The sequence below is a fragment of the Paramisgurnus dabryanus genome, chromosome 9 (assembly GCF_030506205.2).
Source record: "Paramisgurnus dabryanus chromosome 9, PD_genome_1.1, whole genome shotgun sequence".
In the NCBI taxonomy this organism is placed as follows: domain Eukaryota; kingdom Metazoa; phylum Chordata; class Actinopteri; order Cypriniformes; family Cobitidae; genus Paramisgurnus; species Paramisgurnus dabryanus.
This window is the reverse complement of record NC_133345.1, coordinates 2,152,547-2,171,658: the sequence shown is the minus strand read 5'-3', so window position 1 is coordinate 2,171,658 and position 19,112 is coordinate 2,152,547. Positions and strand designations below refer to the sequence as shown.

Genomic DNA, 19,112 nt, shown 5'->3' with positions numbered 1-19,112 from the left:
AGCTGTACTTGTTTAACTCACAACGACAACGGGTAAGTCATTGAGCCCTGTGTTTTTATTTATCCACGTTCTAAAATTGCTATGCTTTCGTTGTTTCTTGATTGCTCTGTACATTTTTTTTTGTTTCTATTCCACGTAAAGTTACTTTGTAATAACGAAACCATATATTTGAATGCGCAATTTAAATCCATTTGATTTAAATTGTTTCACATATTTCACTCTACACGGTTCAACCGGGCTGGAAACGGAATAAAAACAGGGTAGATCTCGAAGAATGTTTGGTCTCAGACGTGGCTTCGTGCGCTTTCCACCTGGTCACACACAGTAAATGAAATGTTAGTCGGACGGCCTCCGGGGGCGCCGTCGATGTGATCGGTCACAGGAAGATGCGGCCGTCTGGCCTCAAAGGGTGTCGCTCATACTTACCTGGCAGGGGAGACACCATGATCATGAAGGTGGTTCACCCAGGGCGAGGCTCAGCCATTGCACTCCGGTTGGGCTGACCCTTTGCGAATTCCCCAAATGTGGGAATCTCGACTGCAAAATTTCTGATAGTGGGGGACTGCGTTCGCGCTCTCCCCTGACCTTTGTGTTAAAAATAGATTCGCTTGTCGTTTTACGTAAAATCCAAGAGACGTCTAACCACGGCCCAAGAATACATTAGTCATCAAAAAAGCGGCTATTCAACGACTACATAACTTTTAATAGACAGCGAATAAGTGTCTAGGCTAGAACAAGGCTTAATTTGGGCTGTCAGTGAAAATCTAATAGCCGTTTGACCATTCCAAACGAATAGACTAGCCATTAAATAGAACCACAATCAAACGGCTACATGTCTAAGAGCACAAAATAATGCTTAGATGATTCTTTTACTTCCAATATAAGAGGTTCTCGGGAATGGCAATCATCCAAACTAATAAATTATAAAGGCTTTTATAAGAAAATGACAACAGTTAAACAACCTAGACAGCGTTGGGCAATACAAAATGCTAATAAATACAAGACAAATTGAAATATTGTACATGCATGTACATTAAACAAGCCAACAAATCTGCCAATGGGCTACGACAATTTTTCTTGAATTAAGTGTTTATATCTAGATTTGTTTCTTACCCCTTTGGCAGATTTATTTGCTTGTTTTAAGCCCAAATTCTGAGTTTTTTCTCCCTAAAGGCTAGGTTTATTTTCTTAGGGCATTTTGCTCATCAAAAAATGCATCTTATTTTAAGACTTTCTAGATATTTGTATAGTTAAAACAGTTCGAAATAACAAGTAAGAAATGATTTTTTGCAATGTATTCATTCATTCGCTACCCTTCATACTACAGCTGTCGAAAAACCACAGCAACGTCGACAGACCTGGAAGCGTAGCTGTATTTGTTTAACTCACAAAGACAACGGGTAAAGTATTTTCTTGATTACCTAAATGACTTGCTGTAGGAAAATAAGTTTAGGTTTAAGGGGGGAAATACAGTTTAAAGGGATATTTCAATTTATGATGATAATTCTGTCATCATTTACTCATGCATACAGGCTTACAACAACACGAGGATTAGTTTTTTTCTGAGTAACACAAAAGAAGGTATTTTGAGGAATGATGGAAACCCACAGCAGATAGTCACCATTGACTTCCATAGTAGGAATAAAAAAATATGATGGAATTTAATAGGTACCATCAACCGTGTGCTAACCATCACTTTGCAAAATATTTTCTTCATCATTTATCACGATACTTCCAAAATATTTTTTCCTACTAAGTCAATATTTCATTATTTGCTTTACAAGCTTAAAAATGATGGTGACAGGATTCCATGGTAATCACAAACAGGTAAACAAGTAAAATAATCACTATTTACTTTTAAAAGCATTTTGAAAATTGCTTGCTTATGCTGGGAGTAAAGGTATTTCATGCAAAAGGTATTTATTTCCTCTTTAAAAGGTAATGTATGCTTCTTTTAAAGCTGACACATTTGCCACATTAAAATAACAGAAATGTGTACTGTTTAAACTTTTTGGAGCCGGTGTGTCTGTGTTCTTGGGGCACACATCTACATGTAAAAGCAGAATTGCTTATTATTCTTCTCTATTTCTTGTATAGGTCAATTATGAGTGAAGAACCGTTCACCAAATGAAGACCGCAGCCAGGTGACGGGATCCTGTGGTAATCACAAACAGGTAAACCAGTAAAATAATAATCATTTAATGTTAAAATAATTTTGAAAATTGAAGTTCTGTGTGTTCTTATTGTACTTTATTTATTTCTGCAGGTAAGCACCATACCGTAAGCTTCATTCCCTTTATAACAGGTAAGGTTCATACTGTTTTATTCTTTTGTACTGTTTTATTCGTACTGTTTTAAATCATTCAGTAAATGCAAAGTTAAACTGATGTGTTTTTAATCTAGATTTAAAAGTGTCTACTGTTGAAGCACATCTGATCTCTTCTGAAAGCTGATAATAACTGAATGCTGAGGCACCTTGTTTTGAGTGAACCCTTGTTTTTTCTAAATGACCTGATCCTATTGATCCGAGTAATCGGTTTCATATTCGATTAGCATATCTGTCATGTATTGTAGCCATGAAGTGGTTTTTAAACAAGAAACAGTACTTTTTAAATCCATTGACCATTGCAATAATCGGCCCTGCTGGTGATGAAAGCATGAACAAGTTTCTCTAAGTCCTGTCTTGAGACAAAACCTCTAATTCTGGCAATATTTCTGAGATGGTAGTAAAAGCAGAATTCCTTATTATTTTTCTCTATCTCAGGCTCTACGGCATATATGTCATGATTTTATTTGTCTATTTATATGTCTATTTACAAGGACTGCCTTGGCCAAATGTTATTGTTAATTAATATTGAAGCAGTTATTTAACATAGGTCCTTTGAGTAGTGATTTGTGTAATGATCCATATATCTATTTTTATGTATATTTTTAACTTAGGAATGTGATTTTAAAGCTCATATTTGTTATTGTATGACACCTCTCATGTTATGAAAGTAAAAAATAAATGTATTTTCTGATGTCTTGCATTTCTGTTTTTAAACTGTTAATCCTTATCAAGTGCTATACATTAGAAAGTGGATATAGAGTGAAATGCACACGGTGAATAATGAACGCAGACCTTCAGTGCCGGACCTCTGACCCGCTAACCTCCATCCCGACAGCCAGCGCCTTCTCCGGATGCCATTGCGGTATCGCTTCTCGGCTTTTTGGGTAAGATCGAGTGGACACCGGGGACTACACGTTTAAATGGATTTTTGACCTTCGGCTATGGAAGCGAGGCTTGTTCCGTCCACTCCGTGCATCGACTCTGGCGCTTTCCGGGGACAAATAAGGTGAGTTTAAAATCAGAGTTTGCTTCTTTAGTGCGTGGTTGCCAGTTTGTTTGCCAGTCCGTGGTCCATAATACGTTCCGCGTTCGTGGTCTCTCCATCGCTCAGTACTTTTCTGTGTTTCTATTTTACGTAAAGCTAACACCAAAACGATTGTGGAAGGCGCTATATAGATTGTTCTCAAAGAAAAAAAAACGAGAAACAAACCCATGTGAATATGGGTCAAATTATCTAGGCGGAGCACTTCGTTCAAAGAAAAACGCAACAGAATTGTTTGCGTTGAACAAAGACAATGGTGCCTGCAGACATCGAATGTGTATTGTGGATAAAAAATGGCCAGTGGGGTGGGACAATTTTTCTTGAATTAAGTGTTTATGGGAAAAGTTCACGAATTTTTTCTTACCCTGTAGTCAGATTTATTTGCTTGTTTTAAGCATAAAATAACAGGAGAAGAAATTGTGTAGGGGGAGCAGAGGGTTTTTTTTCGTTCAAAGAAAAGCAGCGTGGCACGAATGAATGTTTGGCTGAAATGCTATCGTAATTTCCCCCTTAATTTTCCTTACAAACATGAAACCAGAGAGAAGGGTCAGTTGGCATCGAATTGCACCTTGTATTCGGTGATTGATTGAGGAAAAATATGCGTATGTGTATATATATACTTGTTTTGTTGAACAGAGACAATGGCCGCGTGCTCCAGCGTCACCTATATGCCTATTTCACAAAATGGCGGCTTTGACCGGAAGTAGGGAAAACATCGTTCAGGTTGCACCACTACGATGGCCACTCAATATAGTATGGACTGACAGCTGCTTTGTTTTCTCCTACACATGAATTTACTTGTAAAAATAACAATAACAGATATTGTCGATTGGTGTTATATTATTTTTTTAGCATTTCGTATTATCAAAATATATCATATGTTAGACAGCTTATCAATTTTAAATAAAATAACGAGACATACATAACTATTCGTGTCTGCTCCCGTTTATTGTAATGAGTGTGCACATTTGGAGAAATACTTAGACATTTTACTTCTTATTTCTTTAGACTGAATAATTATTTCTTATTAATTCCAAAGTATGCGACCCGATGATCTAATCGTGGTGTATGTGCTATTCCTCGTTTGTTTGCCTGCATCCATTGCTTTACGGCTTGCTTGTTGCGTTTAAATGCACATTTGATTTCTTTACCAGCATTGGATTTAGACCATTCAATGAGAAGAGTTAACAGCGTTTATTATGATTGATAAGCCCTCAACGGAGAATGAGGTCGGCATACATTAAAAGCCTTATTTTGTTTTTATCGTGTGCCTTCCAAAATGTATGCGACGAAACTTAAATCACGCAAAATATGAATGGTAACTAGACGTGCTTGTTGTGTGCAAGGAGTGCATTTATTTGTAAACTTTTGCTAAATCAAAATGGTTTATTTGTATTTGCTTTTTACCTGGGTTTTATCAGGTTCGCAGTCGGGACATTTTTAATCCATAGTGTATGCATAATTAATTTCAAAGAAATGAGAAGTAAAATGTGTAAGTATTCCTCAAAATGTGCTTTGGACTAAGTCCCCCGTCATCACAGCAAACGGGAGCAGACCCGAATAGGTATGTCTAGTTATTTTATTAAAAATTTCCAGCCGTCTGTAAATTTATGTTTGAAAGAAAAAAGTAAATTAATATCTTACTTACTGTTTTTGTCTTGTTTTCTAGTGAATATCTGACAATGCTTAAATGGAGATACATTTACTTGGTAAGCAAAGTGGCTTAAGATATTATGTATTGTAATAGAAAATTGTTATAAAAACGTTTTGTTTTTGCTGGGAATTCTTGTATATATTTCACAGCTATATAATTAATTATAATAACGCACTTTTTGTTGATAAACATGTTAAAAAATACATTAACACATAATAATGTGGCAACAAATCAAATGTGCATTTAAATGCAACAAGCAAAAATAAATAAATAAAGCAAATGCACGGAAAAGAAACGAGGAATAAAAGAAACACCGCGATTAAAAAAATCAGATCGCATACTTTGTAAAATAATTGAAATAAATTATAAAAATCAACAGGTTTATATTTAAAACAAATAAAAAATATCTGCCAGCGGGGTAAGAAAAATAAACTTAATTCTAGTTTCAACTTAATTCAATAATAAACTCAATTTAGGTTTATTTTTCTTACCCCACTGGCAGATATTTTTACTTGTTTTAAGCCTTAACCTATTACATTTTAGAATTTATTTCAGTAAACAAGACTTAAATTCTAAGCCACTTTGCTTATTAAGTAAATGTATCTCGATTTAAGAATTATTTTTTAACTCGAAAACATTAAGAAAATACTAAGTAAACGAACAAATTGGGATGTTCAAAACACTTAAATATTTTTTTCACTCTACCCTTCATATTACAGCTGTCGAAAAACCACAGCAACGTTGACAGACCCGGAAGCCATGATACATTAGCAGTTTTTAAAATAAGTTAAATCTAGAATCCTTATTGGTTTTAGATACTTTAAAGCAATGAATGATCTTCTTTCTTTTGAATTGATTTGGTATTATGGAGGAGCTCTGTGTCTGGTTATTGAAGATGATTTGTTCTTTGCTCCTATGTTGGCTTATTTTTTTGTTATTTCCGTTACTATATATATTTTTTTCTTTGTTTTTTCTGATTTGAGGTTATGAAAATGTTTTAATTTGTAATAAAGGTTTTTTGAAAATTCTAAATTCTCTCTATCTCTCTCTCTCTCTCTCTCTCTCTCTCATGAGCGTGGATCAGATCCTGCATTAAAACATGAACTTCTGATTTGCTAGCTCAACGTTCTACCTCTGGGTTATACAATGAGAACGTATAGAGTTAAATGCCCGCTAGCCTCCACCCCAAAAGCCAGCGCCTTCGCCGGCTCCCCCTTTGGCTGCGTCTATTCCGGTATCGCTTCTCGGCCTTTTGGCTAAGATCAAGTGTAGTATCTGTTCTTATCAGTTTAATGTCTGATACGTCTCCTATCCGGGGACTATATGTTAAATGGATTTTTGACCTTCGGAAATGGAAGCGGAGCTTGCTCCTTCCACTCCATGCATCAACATGGTATTGCAGTGTTTCCATGAATGGTGCGCTCCCCATCTCGGGGATAAATAAGTCAAGTATAAAAAAAAGAATTTGCTTCTTTTGTGCGTGAATGACGGTGTTTTTTCTAATCCGTGTGTTTTAAAATTGCTGTGATTTCGTTGGCTTTATTGGTTTAACGAAAAGCTTGCGTGGAAATGAACACGCTGATAAAGAAATGTTTTTGTAATGTATTTAATTAATTTCTTTACAAGTTTGCGGAGGTGATACGAGGACGAATTAAACATCCTCGACACAGCTGAAGGCGCAACAAAAGCGAACGAGACCGATTGGAATGTTAAAAACACCTGAAAACTTTTTTCACTACCCTTCATACTACAGCTGTCGAAAAACCACAGCAACGTCGACAGACCTGGAAGCATAGCTGTACTTGTTTAACTCACAACGACAACGGGTAAGTCATTGAGCCCTGTGTTTTTATTTATCCACGTTCTAAAATTGCTATGCTTTCGTTGTTTCTTGATTGCTCTGTACATTTTTTTTTGTTTCTATTCCACGTAAAGTTACTTTGTAATAACGAAACCATATATTTGAATGCGCAATTTAAATCCATTTGATTTAAATTGTTTCACATATTTCACTCTACACGGTTCAACCGGGCTGGAAACGGAATAAAAACAGGGTAGATCTCGAAGAATGTTTGGTCTCAGACGTGGCTTCGTGCGCTTTCCACCTGGTCACACACAGTAAATGAAATGTTAGTCGGACGGCCTCCGGGGGCGCCGTCGATGTGATCGGTCACAGGAAGATGCGGCCGTCTGGCCTCAAAGGGTGTCGCTCATACTTACCTGGCAGGGGAGACACCATGATCATGAAGGTGGTTCACCCAGGGCGAGGCTCAGCCATTGCACTCCGGTTGGGCTGACCCTTTGCGAATTCCCCAAATGTGGGAATCTCGACTGCAAAATTTCTGATAGTGGGGGACTGCGTTCGCGCTCTCCCCTGACCTTTGTGTTAAAAATAGATTCGCTTGTCGTTTTACGTAAAATCCAAGAGACGTCTAACCACGGCCCAAGAATACATTAGTCATCAAAAAAGCGGCTATTCAACGACTACATAACTTTTAATAGACAGCGAATAAGTGTCTAGGCTAGAACAAGGCTTAATTTGGGCTGTCAGTGAAAATCTAATAGCCGTTTGACCATTCCAAACGAATAGACTAGCCATTAAATAGAACCACAATCAAACGGCTACATGTCTAAGAGCACAAAATAATGCTTAGATGATTCTTTTACTTCCAATATAAGAGGTTCTCGGGAATGGCAATCATCCAAACTAATAAATTATAAAGGCTTTTATAAGAAAATGACAACAGTTAAACAACCTAGACAGCGTTGGGCAATACAAAATGCTAATAAATACAAGACAAATTGAAATATTGTACATGCATGTACATTAAACAAGCCAACAAATCTGCCAATGGGCTACGACAATTTTTCTTGAATTAAGTGTTTATATCTAGATTTGTTTCTTACCCCTTTGGCAGATTTATTTGCTTGTTTTAAGCCCAAATTCTGAGTTTTTTCTCCCTAAAGGCTAGGTTTATTTTCTTAGGGCATTTTGCTCATCAAAAAATGCATCTTATTTTAAGACTTTCTAGATATTTGTATAGTTAAAACAGTTCGAAATAACAAGTAAGAAATGATTTTTTGCAATGTATTCATTCATTCGCTACCCTTCATACTACAGCTGTCGAAAAACCACAGCAACGTCGACAGACCTGGAAGCGTAGCTGTATTTGTTTAACTCACAAAGACAACGGGTAAAGTATTTTCTTGATTACCTAAATGACTTGCTGTAGGAAAATAAGTTTAGGTTTAAGGGGGGAAATACAGTTTAAAGGGATATTTCAATTTATGATGATAATTCTGTCATCATTTACTCATGCATACAGGCTTACAACAACACGAGGATTAGTTTTTTTCTGAGTAACACAAAAGAAGGTATTTTGAGGAATGATGGAAACCCACAGCAGATAGTCACCATTGACTTCCATAGTAGGAATAAAAAAATATGATGGAATTTAATAGGTACCATCAACCGTGTGCTAACCATCACTTTGCAAAATATTTTCTTCATCATTTATCACGATACTTCCAAAATATTTTTTCCTACTAAGTCAATATTTCATTATTTGCTTTACAAGCTTAAAAATGATGGTGACAGGATTCCATGGTAATCACAAACAGGTAAACAAGTAAAATAATCACTATTTACTTTTAAAAGCATTTTGAAAATTGCTTGCTTATGCTGGGAGTAAAGGTATTTCATGCAAAAGGTATTTATTTCCTCTTTAAAAGGTAATGTATGCTTCTTTTAAAGCTGACACATTTGCCACATTAAAATAACAGAAATGTGTACTGTTTAAACTTTTTGGAGCCGGTGTGTCTGTGTTCTTGGGGCACACATCTACATGTAAAAGCAGAATTGCTTATTATTCTTCTCTATTTCTTGTATAGGTCAATTATGAGTGAAGAACCGTTCACCAAATGAAGACCGCAGCCAGGTGACGGGATCCTGTGGTAATCACAAACAGGTAAACCAGTAAAATAATAATCATTTAATGTTAAAATAATTTTGAAAATTGAAGTTCTGTGTGTTCTTATTGTACTTTATTTATTTCTGCAGGTAAGCACCATACCGTAAGCTTCATTCCCTTTATAACAGGTAAGGTTCATACTGTTTTATTCTTTTGTACTGTTTTATTCGTACTGTTTTAAATCATTCAGTAAATGCAAAGTTAAACTGATGTGTTTTTAATCTAGATTTAAAAGTGTCTACTGTTGAAGCACATCTGATCTCTTCTGAAAGCTGATAATAACTGAATGCTGAGGCACCTTGTTTTGAGTGAACCCTTGTTTTTTCTAAATGACCTGATCCTATTGATCCGAGTAATCGGTTTCATATTCGATTAGCATATCTGTCATGTATTGTAGCCATGAAGTGGTTTTTAAACAAGAAACAGTACTTTTTAAATCCATTGACCATTGCAATAATCGGCCCTGCTGGTGATGAAAGCATGAACAAGTTTCTCTAAGTCCTGTCTTGAGACAAAACCTCTAATTCTGGCAATATTTCTGAGATGGTAGTAAAAGCAGAATTCCTTATTATTTTTCTCTATCTCAGGCTCTACGGCATATATGTCATGATTTTATTTGTCTATTTATATGTCTATTTACAAGGACTGCCTTGGCCAAATGTTATTGTTAATTAATATTGAAGCAGTTATTTAACATAGGTCCTTTGAGTAGTGATTTGTGTAATGATCCATATATCTATTTTTATGTATATTTTTAACTTAGGAATGTGATTTTAAAGCTCATATTTGTTATTGTATGACACCTCTCATGTTATGAAAGTAAAAAATAAATGTATTTTCTGATGTCTTGCATTTCTGTTTTTAAACTGTTAATCCTTATCAAGTGCTATACATTAGAAAGTGGATATAGAGTGAAATGCACACGGTGAATAATGAACGCAGACCTTCAGTGCCGGACCTCTGACCCGCTAACCTCCATCCCGACAGCCAGCGCCTTCTCCGGATGCCATTGCGGTATCGCTTCTCGGCTTTTTGGGTAAGATCGAGTGGACACCGGGGACTACACGTTTAAATGGATTTTTGACCTTCGGCTATGGAAGCGAGGCTTGTTCCGTCCACTCCGTGCATCGACTCTGGCGCTTTCCGGGGACAAATAAGGTGAGTTTAAAATCAGAGTTTGCTTCTTTAGTGCGTGGTTGCCAGTTTGTTTGCCAGTCCGTGGTCCATAATACGTTCCGCGTTCGTGGTCTCTCCATCGCTCAGTACTTTTCTGTGTTTCTATTTTACGTAAAGCTAACACCAAAACGATTGTGGAAGGCGCTATATAGATTGTTCTCAAAGAAAAAAAAACGAGAAACAAACCCATGTGAATATGGGTCAAATTATCTAGGCGGAGCACTTCGTTCAAAGAAAAACGCAACAGAATTGTTTGCGTTGAACAAAGACAATGGTGCCTGCAGACATCGAATGTGTATTGTGGATAAAAAATGGCCAGTGGGGTGGGACAATTTTTCTTGAATTAAGTGTTTATGGGAAAAGTTCACGAATTTTTTCTTACCCTGTAGTCAGATTTATTTGCTTGTTTTAAGCATAAAATAACAGGAGAAGAAATTGTGTAGGGGGAGCAGAGGGTTTTTTTTCGTTCAAAGAAAAGCAGCGTGGCACGAATGAATGTTTGGCTGAAATGCTATCGTAATTTCCCCCTTAATTTTCCTTACAAACATGAAACCAGAGAGAAGGGTCAGTTGGCATCGAATTGCACCTTGTATTCGGTGATTGATTGAGGAAAAATATGCGTATGTGTATATATATACTTGTTTTGTTGAACAGAGACAATGGCCGCGTGCTCCAGCGTCACCTATATGCCTATTTCACAAAATGGCGGCTTTGACCGGAAGTAGGGAAAACATCGTTCAGGTTGCACCACTACGATGGCCACTCAATATAGTATGGACTGACAGCTGCTTTGTTTTCTCCTACACATGAATTTACTTGTAAAAATAACAATAACAGATATTGTCGATTGGTGTTATATTATTTTTTTAGCATTTCGTATTATCAAAATATATCATATGTTAGACAGCTTATCAATTTTAAATAAAATAACGAGACATACATAACTATTCGTGTCTGCTCCCGTTTATTGTAATGAGTGTGCACATTTGGAGAAATACTTAGACATTTTACTTCTTATTTCTTTAGACTGAATAATTATTTCTTATTAATTCCAAAGTATGCGACCCGATGATCTAATCGTGGTGTATGTGCTATTCCTCGTTTGTTTGCCTGCATCCATTGCTTTACGGCTTGCTTGTTGCGTTTAAATGCACATTTGATTTCTTTACCAGCATTGGATTTAGACCATTCAATGAGAAGAGTTAACAGCGTTTATTATGATTGATAAGCCCTCAACGGAGAATGAGGTCGGCATACATTAAAAGCCTTATTTTGTTTTTATCGTGTGCCTTCCAAAATGTATGCGACGAAACTTAAATCACGCAAAATATGAATGGTAACTAGACGTGCTTGTTGTGTGCAAGGAGTGCATTTATTTGTAAACTTTTGCTAAATCAAAATGGTTTATTTGTATTTGCTTTTTACCTGGGTTTTATCAGGTTCGCAGTCGGGACATTTTTAATCCATAGTGTATGCATAATTAATTTCAAAGAAATGAGAAGTAAAATGTGTAAGTATTCCTCAAAATGTGCTTTGGACTAAGTCCCCCGTCATCACAGCAAACGGGAGCAGACCCGAATAGGTATGTCTAGTTATTTTATTAAAAATTTCCAGCCGTCTGTAAATTTATGTTTGAAAGAAAAAAGTAAATTAATATCTTACTTACTGTTTTTGTCTTGTTTTCTAGTGAATATCTGACAATGCTTAAATGGAGATACATTTACTTGGTAAGCAAAGTGGCTTAAGATATTATGTATTGTAATAGAAAATTGTTATAAAAACGTTTTGTTTTTGCTGGGAATTCTTGTATATATTTCACAGCTATATAATTAATTATAATAACGCACTTTTTGTTGATAAACATGTTAAAAAATACATTAACACATAATAATGTGGCAACAAATCAAATGTGCATTTAAATGCAACAAGCAAAAATAAATAAATAAAGCAAATGCACGGAAAAGAAACGAGGAATAAAAGAAACACCGCGATTAAAAAAATCAGATCGCATACTTTGTAAAATAATTGAAATAAATTATAAAAATCAACAGGTTTATATTTAAAACAAATAAAAAATATCTGCCAGCGGGGTAAGAAAAATAAACTTAATTCTAGTTTCAACTTAATTCAATAATAAACTCAATTTAGGTTTATTTTTCTTACCCCACTGGCAGATATTTTTACTTGTTTTAAGCCTTAACCTATTACATTTTAGAATTTATTTCAGTAAACAAGACTTAAATTCTAAGCCACTTTGCTTATTAAGTAAATGTATCTCGATTTAAGAATTATTTTTTAACTCGAAAACATTAAGAAAATACTAAGTAAACGAACAAATTGGGATGTTCAAAACACTTAAATATTTTTTTCACTCTACCCTTCATATTACAGCTGTCGAAAAACCACAGCAACGTTGACAGACCCGGAAGCCATGATACATTAGCAGTTTTTAAAATAAGTTAAATCTAGAATCCTTATTGGTTTTAGATACTTTAAAGCAATGAATGATCTTCTTTCTTTTGAATTGATTTGGTATTATGGAGGAGCTCTGTGTCTGGTTATTGAAGATGATTTGTTCTTTGCTCCTATGTTGGCTTATTTTTTTGTTATTTCCGTTACTATATATATTTTTTTCTTTGTTTTTTCTGATTTGAGGTTATGAAAATGTTTTAATTTGTAATAAAGGTTTTTTGAAAATTCTAAATTCTCTCTATCTCTCTCTCTCTCTCTCTCTCTCTCTCATGAGCGTGGATCAGATCCTGCATTAAAACATGAACTTCTGATTTGCTAGCTCAACGTTCTACCTCTGGGTTATACAATGAGAACGTATAGAGTTAAATGCCCGCTAGCCTCCACCCCAAAAGCCAGCGCCTTCGCCGGCTCCCCCTTTGGCTGCGTCTATTCCGGTATCGCTTCTCGGCCTTTTGGCTAAGATCAAGTGTAGTATCTGTTCTTATCAGTTTAATGTCTGATACGTCTCCTATCCGGGGACTATATGTTAAATGGATTTTTGACCTTCGGAAATGGAAGCGGAGCTTGCTCCTTCCACTCCATGCATCAACATGGTATTGCAGTGTTTCCATGAATGGTGCGCTCCCCATCTCGGGGATAAATAAGTCAAGTATAAAAAAAAGAATTTGCTTCTTTTGTGCGTGAATGACGGTGTTTTTTCTAATCCGTGTGTTTTAAAATTGCTGTGATTTCGTTGGCTTTATTGGTTTAACGAAAAGCTTGCGTGGAAATGAACACGCTGATAAAGAAATGTTTTTGTAATGTATTTAATTAATTTCTTTACAAGTTTGCGGAGGTGATACGAGGACGAATTAAACATCCTCGACACAGCTGAAGGCGCAACAAAAGCGAACGAGACCGATTGGAATGTTAAAAACACCTGAAAACTTTTTTCACTACCCTTCATACTACAGCTGTCGAAAAACCACAGCAACGTCGACAGACCTGGAAGCATAGCTGTACTTGTTTAACTCACAACGACAACGGGTAAGTCATTGAGCCCTGTGTTTTTATTTATCCACGTTCTAAAATTGCTATGCTTTCGTTGTTTCTTGATTGCTCTGTACATTTTTTTTTGTTTCTATTCCACGTAAAGTTACTTTGTAATAACGAAACCATATATTTGAATGCGCAATTTAAATCCATTTGATTTAAATTGTTTCACATATTTCACTCTACACGGTTCAACCGGGCTGGAAACGGAATAAAAACAGGGTAGATCTCGAAGAATGTTTGGTCTCAGACGTGGCTTCGTGCGCTTTCCACCTGGTCACACACAGTAAATGAAATGTTAGTCGGACGGCCTCCGGGGGCGCCGTCGATGTGATCGGTCACAGGAAGATGCGGCCGTCTGGCCTCAAAGGGTGTCGCTCATACTTACCTGGCAGGGGAGACACCATGATCATGAAGGTGGTTCACCCAGGGCGAGGCTCAGCCATTGCACTCCGGTTGGGCTGACCCTTTGCGAATTCCCCAAATGTGGGAATCTCGACTGCAAAATTTCTGATAGTGGGGGACTGCGTTCGCGCTCTCCCCTGACCTTTGTGTTAAAAATAGATTCGCTTGTCGTTTTACGTAAAATCCAAGAGACGTCTAACCACGGCCCAAGAATACATTAGTCATCAAAAAAGCGGCTATTCAACGACTACATAACTTTTAATAGACAGCGAATAAGTGTCTAGGCTAAAACAAGGCTTAATTTGGGCTGTCAGTGAAAATCTAATAGCCGTTTGACCATTCCAAACGAATAGACTAGCCATTAAATAGAACCACAATCAAACGGCTACATGTCTAAGAGCACAAAATAATGCTTAGATGATTCTTTTACTTCCAATATAAGAGGTTCTCGGGAATGGCAATCATCCAAACTAATAAATTATAAAGGCTTTTATAAGAAAATGACAACAGTTAAACAACCTAGACAGCGTTGGGCAATACAAAATGCTAATAAATACAAGACAAATTGAAATATTGTACATGCATGTACATTAAACAAGCCAACAAATCTGCCAATGGGCTACGACAATTTTTCTTGAATTAAGTGTTTATATCTAGATTTGTTTCTTACCCCTTTGGCAGATTTATTTGCTTGTTTTAAGCCCAAATTCTGAGTTTTTTCTCCCTAAAGGCTAGGTTTATTTTCTTAGGGCATTTTGCTCATCAAAAAATGCATCTTATTTTAAGACTTTCTAGATATTTGTATAGTTAAAACAGTTCGAAATAACAAGTAAGAAATGATTTTTTGCAATGTATTCATTCATTCGCTACCCTTCATACTACAGCTGTCGAAAAACCACAGCAACGTCGACAGACCTGGAAGCGTAGCTGTATTTGTTTAACTCACAAAGACAACGGGTAAAGTATTTTCTTGATTACCTAAATGACTTGCTGTAGGAAAATAAGTTTAGGTTTAAGGGGGGAAATACAGTTTAAAGGGATATTTCAATTTATGATGATAATTCTGTCATCATTTACTCATGCATACAGGCTTACAACAACACGAGGATTAGTTTTTTTCTGAGTAACACAAAAGAAGGTATTTTGAGGAATGATGGTAAACCCACAGCAGATAGTCACCATTGACTTCCATAGTAGGAATAAAAAAATATGATGGAATTTAATAGGTACCATCAACCGTGTGCTAACCATCACTTTGCAAAATATTTTCTTCATCATTTATCACGATACTTCCAAAATATTTTTTCCTACTAAGTCAATATTTCATTATTTGCTTTACAAGCTTAAAAATGATGGTGACAGGATTACATGGTAATCACAAACAGGTAAACAAGTAAAATAATCACTATTTACTTTTAAAAGCATTTTGAAAATTGCTTGCTTATGCTGGGAGTAAAGGTATTTCATGCAAAAGGTATTTCCTCTTTAAAAGGTAATGTATGCTTCTTTTAAAGCTGACACATTTGCCACATTAAAATAACAGAAATGTGTACTGTTTAAACTTTTTGGAGCCGGTGTGTCTGTGTTCTTGGGGCACACATCTACATGTAAAAGCAGAATTGCTTATTATTCTTCTCTATTTCTTGTATAGGTCAATTATGAGTGAAGAACCGTTCACCAAATGAAGACCGCAGCCAGGTGACGGGATCCTGTGGTAATCACAAACAGGTAAACCAGTAAAATAATCATCATTTAATGTTAAAATAATTTTGAAAATTGAAGTTCTGTGTGTTCTTATTGTACTTTATTTATTTCTGCAGGTAAGCACCATACCGTAAGCTTCATTCCCTTTATAACAGGTAAGGTTCATACTGTTTTATTCTTTTGTACTGTTTTATTCGTACTGTTTTAAATCATTCAGTAAATGCAAAGTTAAACTGATGTGTTTTTAATCTAGATTTAAAAGTGTCTACTGTTGAAGCACATCTGATCTCTTCTGAAAGCTGATAATAACTGAATGCTGAGGCACCTTGTTTTGAGTGAACCCTTGTTTTTTCTAAATGACCTGATCCTATTGATCCGAGTAATCGGTTTCATATTCGATTAGCATATCTGTCATGTATTGTAGCCATGAAGTGGTTTTTAAACAAGAAACAGTACTTTTTAAATCCATTGACCATTGCAATAATCGGCCCTGCTGGTGATGAAAGCATGAACAAGTTTCTCTAAGTCCTGTCTTGAGACAAAACCTCTAATTCTGGCAATATTTCTGAGATGGTAGTAAAAGCAGAATTCCTTATTATTTTTCTCTATCTCAGGCTCTACGGCATATATGTCATGATTTTATTTGTCTATTTATATGTCTATTTACAAGGACTGCCTTGGCCAAATGTTATTGTTAATTAATATTGAAGCAGTTATTTAACATAGGTCCTTTGAGTAGTGATTTGTGTAATGATCCATATATCTATTTTTATGTATATTTTTAACTTAGGAATGTGATTTTAAAGCTCATATTTGTTATTGTATGACACCTCTCATGTTATGAAAGTAAAAAATAAATGTATTTTCTGATGTCTTGCATTTCTGTTTTTAAACTGTTAATCCTTATCAAGTGCTATACATTAGAAAGTGGATATAGAGTGAAATGCACACGGTGAATAATGAACGCAGACCTTCAGTGCCGGACCTCTGACCCGCTAACCTCCATCCCGACAGCCAGCGCCTTCTCCGGATGCCATTGCGGTATCGCTTCTCGGCTTTTTGGGTAAGATCGAGTGGACACCGGGGACTACACGTTTAAATGGATTTTTGACCTTCGGCTATGGAAGCGAGGCTTGTTCCGTCCACTCCGTGCATCGACTCTGGCGCTTTCCGGGGACAAATAAGGTGAGTTTAAAATCAGAGTTTGCTTCTTTAGTGCGTGGTTGCCAGTTTGTTTGCCAGTCCGTGGTCCATAATACGTTCCGCGTTCGTGGTCTCTCCATCGCTCAGTACTTTTCTGTGTTTCTATTTTACGTAAAGCTAACACCAAAACGATTGTGGAAGGCGCTATATAGATTGTTCTCAAAGAAAAAAAAACGAGAAACAAACCCATGTGAATATGGGTCAAATTATCTAGGCGGAGCACTTCGTTCAAAGAAAAACGCAACAGAATTGTTTGCGTTGAACAAAGACAATGGTGCCTGCAGACATCGAATGTGTATTGTGGATAAAAAATGGCCAGTGGGGTGGGACAATTTTTCTTGAATTAAGTGTTTATGGGAAAAGTTCACGAATTTTTTCTTACCCTGTAGTCAGATTTATTTGCTTGTTTTAAGCATAAAATAACAGGAGAAGAAATTGTGTAGGGGGAGCAGAGGGTTTTTTTTCGTTCAAAGAAAAGCAGCGTGGCACGAATGAATGTTTGGCTGAAATGCTATCGTAATTTCCCCCTTAATTTTCCTTACAAACATGAAACCAGAGAGAAGGGTCAGTTGGCATCGAATTGCACCTTGTATTCGGTGATTGATTGAGGAAAAATATGCGTATGTGTATATATATACTTGTTTTGTTGAACAGAGACAATGGCCGCGTGCTCCAGCGTCACCTATATGCCTATTTCACAAAATGGCGGCTTTGACCGGAAGTAGGGAAAACATCGTTCAGGTTGCACCACTACGATGGCCACTCAATATAGTATGGACTGACAGCTGCTTTGTTTTCTCCTACACATGAATTTACTTGTAAAAATAACAATAACAGATATTGTCGATTGGTGTTATATTATTTTTTTAGCATTTCGTATTATCAAAATATATCATATGTTAGACAGCTTATCAATTTTAAATAAAATAACGAGACATACATAACTATTCGTGTCTGCTCCCGTTTATTGTAATGAGTGTGCACATTTGGAGAAATACTTAGACATTTTACTTCTTATTTCTTTAGACTGAATAATTATTTCTTATTAATTCCAAAGTATGCGACCCGATGATCTAATCGTGGTGTATGTGCTATTCCTCGTTTGTTTGCCTGCATCCATTGCTTTACGGCTTGCTTGTTGCGTTTAAATGCACATTTGATTTCTTTACCAGCATTGGATTTAGACCATTCAATGAGAAGAGTTAACAGCGTTTATTATGATTGATAAGCCCTCAACGGAGAATGAGGTCGGCATACATTAAAAGCCTTATTTTGTTTTTATCGTGTGCCTTCCAAAATGTATGCGACGAAACTTAAATCACGCAAAATATGAATGGTAACTAGACGTGCTTGTTGTGTGCAAGGAGTGCATTTATTTGTAAACTTTTGCTAAATCAAAATGGTTTATTTGTATTTGCTTTTTACCTGGGTTTTATCAGGTTCGCAGTCGGGACATTTTTAATCCATAGTGTATGCATAATTAATTTCAAAGAAATAAGAAGTAAAATGTGTAAGTATTCCTCAAAATGTGCTTTGGACTAAGTCCCCCGTCATCACAGCAAACGGGAGCAGACCCGAATAGGTATGGCTAGTTATTTTATTAAAAATTTCCAGCCGTCTGTAAATTTATGTTTGAAAGAAAAAAGTAAATTAATATCTTACTTACTGTTTTTGTCTTGTTTTCTAGTGAATATCTGACAATGCTTAAATGGAGATACATTTACTTGGTAAGCAAAGTGGCTTAAGATATTATGTATTGTAATAGAAAATTGTTATAAAAACGTTTTGTTTTTGCTGGGAATTCTTGTATATATTTCACAGCTATATAATTAATTATAATAACGCACTTTTTGTTGATAAACATGTTAAAAAATACATTAACACATAATAATGTGGCAACAAATCAAATGTGCATTTAAATGCAACAAGCAAAAATAAATAAATAAAGCAAATGCACGGAAAAGAAACGAGGAATAAAAGAAACACCGCGATTAAAAAAATCAGATCGCATACTTTGTAAAATAATTGAAATAAATTATAAAAATCAACAGGTTTATATTTAAAACAAATAAAAAATATCTGCCAGCGGGGTAAGAAAAATAAACTTAATTCTAGTTTCAACTT

The 19,112-nt window shown here is 35.9% G+C and overlaps 5 non-coding genes across 5 annotated transcripts; all 5 read left to right on the top strand.

Moving 5' to 3' along the window:
- The first annotated feature begins 418 nt into the window (after positions 1-418).
- LOC135764306 (U1 spliceosomal RNA) lies at positions 419-583 on the top strand. The gene has a single exon (XR_010539861.1). It is a non-coding gene; the product is annotated as a U1 spliceosomal RNA (small nuclear RNA).
- A 5,678-nt stretch (positions 584-6,261) lies between these two features.
- On the top strand, positions 6,262-6,452 carry LOC135764448 (U2 spliceosomal RNA). Its single transcript, XR_010539996.1, has one exon. It is a non-coding gene; the product is annotated as a U2 spliceosomal RNA (small nuclear RNA).
- A 785-nt stretch (positions 6,453-7,237) lies between these two features.
- Positions 7,238-7,402, top strand: LOC135764305 (U1 spliceosomal RNA). The gene has a single exon (XR_010539860.1). It is a non-coding gene; the product is annotated as a U1 spliceosomal RNA (small nuclear RNA).
- A 5,678-nt stretch (positions 7,403-13,080) lies between these two features.
- On the top strand, positions 13,081-13,271 carry LOC135764446 (U2 spliceosomal RNA). Its single transcript, XR_010539994.1, has one exon. It is a non-coding gene; the product is annotated as a U2 spliceosomal RNA (small nuclear RNA).
- Positions 13,272-14,056: 785 nt separating this feature from the next.
- On the top strand, positions 14,057-14,221 carry LOC135764303 (U1 spliceosomal RNA). The gene has a single exon (XR_010539858.1). It is a non-coding gene; the product is annotated as a U1 spliceosomal RNA (small nuclear RNA).
- Positions 14,222-19,112: the final 4,891 nt, after the last annotated feature.